Consider the following 5,224-nt stretch of genomic DNA (forward strand, 5'->3'; position numbering starts at 1 on the left):
CAGAGAATGCTGCAGCCCAGAGCAGTAGGGCTTTAGGAACTGCTGCTGTGTGCAAATGCAACAGCCCAAGCAGCACACAGTCACTTAAAACGGTGCTGGAGCAGGGCCTCTTGGCATGGTGGGAGCAGGTGGATATGAGCTAATGAGTCCCCTAATGAGGCCTCATCTGAGCCCCAAATCCCAGACCTGCTGAGGGGAGGCAGCACACCTAACACCCCTGCGTGCCATCCCCCATCTGTACAAACACCGCTTTTACTGTCTCCTAGTGACACCAGGATTGAGTTATGTTTGTAAAGCCCTTTGAAGAAGTCTGTTTCTAACTATCATGTTTATTAAAATACAGCTCTCCCCGCGGGACCGCAGAGTAGAAACAAAGCTGATCAACTGCAAGTTTTTAAGGCCAGCATGGGGCTCTGAGATGAAGCCCTGCAGCAGAGCTGGGGTCAGCAGCCTGCGGCCAGCAAAGCGCTCTCAGGGTGCTGGTGCCTGGGACTACCTTCTAGCAGGGACTCCTGAACTGGCGTCTGCTGCAATCTGCTCCGTGATGGTGCATCAGAACAAAGCAGAACATTACTGGGGATGAAAAGCAAAATGTTTTGCTTTTTCACTGCATGATAAAACTCCTCCTCATTATGTAAGTGTTATTTTTTGCACATCTGTGTTCCAGCTTGTTGATATTTCCTCTTGATCACCCTCATGTGTCTCTATGGATTGTTATGGTGAATGCTGAGCTATTGCTGTTCGAGGGTGGACAAGTCACAGCAGGTGCATGTCCAGCAAAGGGGACACCCTGAACATGCACAGTATCCACCCTGCATCTTCCTGCAGCCTCAGCTGTATTGCTGAAGGTGCCTGTGGGAGCAGCTCGTTGGATGAAAACTGCTGATTCCCTGGCTGGTTTGCAATGCCAGTGGAATTTCCACAGCGGGTAGCTTGCCTTGCTGCTGTGTTAGCTATCAGTGCATCTGCATGGTCATAAGTAGCTCCTGAATTATTATTATTATTATTGATATAATTTGCCATTGTGTTACTAATACTCAGGCTTTATCTGCAGTGTACTTATATTCTCATAAGGAGAATAGGACTTTTTCTTTAACATAAATAGTTGATCTGCTGCAAATACAGTTTCAAGCCACCAATATTCTTTCAGAGTTTGGTCTGACTTTGTAAAAAGTCCTTGCAATCAAATGTAGCTCATTTGAGTTTAAAAGGAAAATCAATTTAAAAACCCCTACTCTTTTAAGTGAAATCAAAACTATTATCTTTGGGAAGAGATAAATAATCTTTTTGGCTAGAAACCCAAACTTCTTTTAAACTCAGAGCGATCGTCTTTCTTGTTTTGTATTTCCAGTGCTGGCCAAAGCACCCAGCGGGCAGTCCCACCCTCTTCAGAATATAGGATTGAGCACAGTCACAGGTCCATGTGACACTGGGACAAGCAGTGATGTCCTGCCCTGTCTTACCCAGAGAGTCTATTCTCACCGGCCCGGAAGCCTGTGTTGGCCTTCAGCCCCCAAAACCCTCTCGTGGGGCACGGAGAGGTGGTGGGGATATCCAGGGTGATCGCTGCTGTTGCACACAGCCACTGGAGGTCTCTCTGCCACCATCACTAGCACCAGGAAAGTCTTTGCGTTTGGGAAAAATGTTATTTCAATAGAAAACATTTATAACTATGTGCTGTTGATCACTCTGGGTCTTTCTGCTGCTCGTATCTTCCTGCTTTTAAGAAGGAAATGTTGTGTTAGGGAACCAACTCCAAGCCTGCCAGGAACAGCTTCATTTCCAGAGGCTTTCCGACATCTGCTCATTCTTGCAACACATCAGGGTATCACCCAAAGTGCCACGGACACAAGGAGTGTGCAAATCAGCTGTGGAAAGAGGGAACAACAAGTGAAATGGGAATAGAGGAGTTCCATCGCCAGAATTTGCAGCATTAGGATTTCAGAGGGAATCTCTAGTTATTGGTGGAGTTGCCTTTTTTGTTTATTTTAGTGTCTGACCAGACTCAGTGATTTCTCTTGTGGAAGTTGGGCACTGGGTTGCAAGCTCAGGGTTACCAGCCTGTCTTTATTTTACAGTAATAACAATAAGTTCTGTTTTGCCCATTGATGCCATAAGTGAAGAACTGAAATCAGGTTTTTGGAGATAGATGTGAGTTGTAGAGCTAAAGGAGCACTACAGTTAAAACAGATGTGAAAGAAAACACATACTAGTATTGCAAGGAACAGGAATGAAAATGCATTTGTATAATCTGAGTATGCCGTTACTGTGACTTTTGGACAGTGGCTGCTCTGTGCTGGCAGTTACTGTATGTATATGTAAAAACTGCACATACGAGCTATACGGTGTAGCTTTTTCAAGTGAACTTTCCTTCGTCTAAGCCTTGATGTCTGCAGGAAATTGATATTTTCCAGTTTTGCAAGATTCAAAACACCGATAACCTTTTGCAACCCTCCTCTCCCATCAGTGCTGATAGGAAACCATGTTAGTGCAATAAAAGCATAAAAGCTCATTTGTAACCCAGAGTTCACTCTGTGAGGGTCACTACAGATAAATAAAGCTTCTGCCTGGCCCAAGCACAAGCTGTCCCCCACAGCAGTCCCTTTGGGCACTACAGCACCTCTTTCTTTTGCGCTAAGCTAAACTTACTCTGTAAGTAATGGAGAGTGACAGCACAGGAGCAGAGCGAGGTCTGATCCCAGGGATGGCCATGGAGCACGGGGAGGGCACAGCCAGGGCAGCTGCGGCTGCTGCTGGCACTGCAAATGGGGGTGCTAGTGATGGAGTTTACAAGGAAACAATTAAATATTAATTCCAAGCTGAAGTCCAGGAAGGCCCTGTGAACCAGTATGTAGACCCTGCACAATAAGCACTGAAGGCTGAGCCCAGCATCCACTCAAGCCAACCTGTATGGGATTGGAGAAGGGGCTGCCCAGGCAGGGACGTGACTTGCGTCTCGGAGGAGGAATGTGCTCCTGTTCCCCTTGCCCTCCGTGGCGGCAGAAGTCTGTATCTTCATAAGAGAAAGAACAGACCATGGCATTGACGGCTTATTATTCTTTTGAAGCTTTTTTTAATTTACAAGGTTGACTTCGAGAGAAAAAGCTTTGTGGAGCTCCTTTGGACCAACACACGGCACAGACTGATACACACGGACCCATTCTCTGCCTGATGGGTCTGTTGGGTAAGCTGGACCTGTTTGAAGCAGTTGTGTTGTTTTGGTGTCCTGAATTTTGCTTGCAAGTCCTCAGCCATCCATCTGCCCATCCTCTTCATCATGCACCACTACACAAGTGATAAAGCAGCACCATGGTGGCATTAATGTGGCACAGGAATCTCCTACTTGTTGGTTTTTTGTTTTTGTTTTTTTTTTATCATGGTAACTTTTTGTTCATGTTGTTTAGCAGCCAAAGAAAAGCAAGATATAAATCCCAATATCTTTCTCTCTTCCAGCTCTATGCTTTCTTCTGGGCCCCAGGAGAAGGTGCACTTGCCAGCGGGGCTGGGCAGCCATGGGGCCGGGACCCAGGCGGACACCGGATCCTCGCTTTGCCAGCAGCCCCCGGCAGTGCCTGACAAAAACTTTTGTGTCCTTTCTGCCATTTGAAACGTGGTGATGCCATCACCCTTTAGCCTGGGATGGTGTGGGGGTTAAATGATTTGTTACTATTTGAGCAAAATGGTGTATATATGCTATCAAGGAGAGGAGCTGGATCTGGACCCTGAGCAGGGTCCATTCAGAAGGGGGTACAGTCCTGTCTCTAATGCAGATTCTATCACCACACTTTTCCTCTCTAATTTCTTGTTCCCTCTGTGCCACTGATTCATGGTTTTTATAAGTTGGAGAGAGCTTTATTCAGTGGGATCTGCTTTTTTATCCACTGTATTTGAGTCCAAATTTGTTGATGCTCTAGCAGTGACCTGCCTGGATGTAGCAATTGTCCAGGGAGCTGATTAATTGTGAAAAGGAAGGGTTTCTCTGTTGAACATGACTTTTACACATCTTTCAAATATATGAGGCCAACTCACCCAGGTTTTGAATGTGTTTTAAAGCACTTGAAGGAAGCTGGTGAAGTACTAAGGCGGTTATTTTGCTTCTCCTTTTTTCTCCTTGCTACTCAGCTTCATTTAGCTTCCAATTCTGAGAATCCAGGCAATGCAAAAAGCAGAGAGAAAATCCAGCTCCTTTGACTTTGATCTCTTGCTCATCTTGACAGCGCCTCAGCTCAGTCTCCTGTGATGTGTACCTGTCTCTTGGGCTTCCCGCAGTCAGAGACCGGCAACCTTTGCAGCAGTCGCTGAGATTTAGCTGGTCCAGGAGAGGGGATCCTGTCCTGCCACATATTCCCCTATTTTCTTTATGATGTCCTTGGTGCAGGGCAGAGCTGGCAGGGAAATATGCCCTCAGAGTTAGAACTGCTTTTCTGTTTTCTTTTTGCCTCATGACTGGAGCAGCCTTAACTGTACGGGTCTGGCGTGATGATGTTAAGGGCAGCCAGGGCACAGTCATATGCTACTCGCTCACTGAGGCTCACACTTGTGTGTGCCAAGACTTTGCCTGCTGCTTCTCCGGTATTTCCCATGGCTCCATCCCGCTCCGCAGCACTGGCCTTTTGTTTGGTTGTGTTCACTTGTTTTTAACAACAACAACAACAACAAAGAAGTGTTTCACATGGCATTGCAAGCAACTTGTCAAACCTCTGAATCACTGGCTAAATTGAATTGTCAAAAGAAATCACAGCTCCCTGTTTTTCTCGTGCTTTTGAGTTTTTAGTGATGTGCATTTGTGGACTGTTTTTGTCCATGGAGGGGAAATGTTGGAGAACTAAACCAGATATTTAAACTGCTACATTTGGGTGGGGTTTTTTTCCCTAGCAATTACTTGTACTATTTCTTTATATTTAGCCAGTGTTAATAGCACAACCAGACGCTATTTTACGGCCTGTGCTATGCAGATGATCAAACCAAACGAGCTCCAGTGCTGCCAGAGTTTTTTCAACCAGTTTCCAAACGAACCCCTCCGACTGGGACAGGTGCGCAGCCTGCGGGAAGACGGTGAGATGGGGACGGACGGACACGGTATAAGGGGCCGGTAGAGGGATCGGGGCGGGATAGCGGGGCGGTGCCGCCGGGCCCCTCCCCGCGGGCGGGGCGGCCGCGCTGCTCTCCGCTCCCGCGGCATAAAGGGGGTCGCGGCGGCGGGCGCCGCGGTGCCGGGCGCGGG

Source organism: Caloenas nicobarica, chromosome 15, assembly GCF_036013445.1.
Source record: "Caloenas nicobarica isolate bCalNic1 chromosome 15, bCalNic1.hap1, whole genome shotgun sequence".
NCBI lineage: Eukaryota > Metazoa > Chordata > Aves > Columbiformes > Columbidae > Caloenas > Caloenas nicobarica.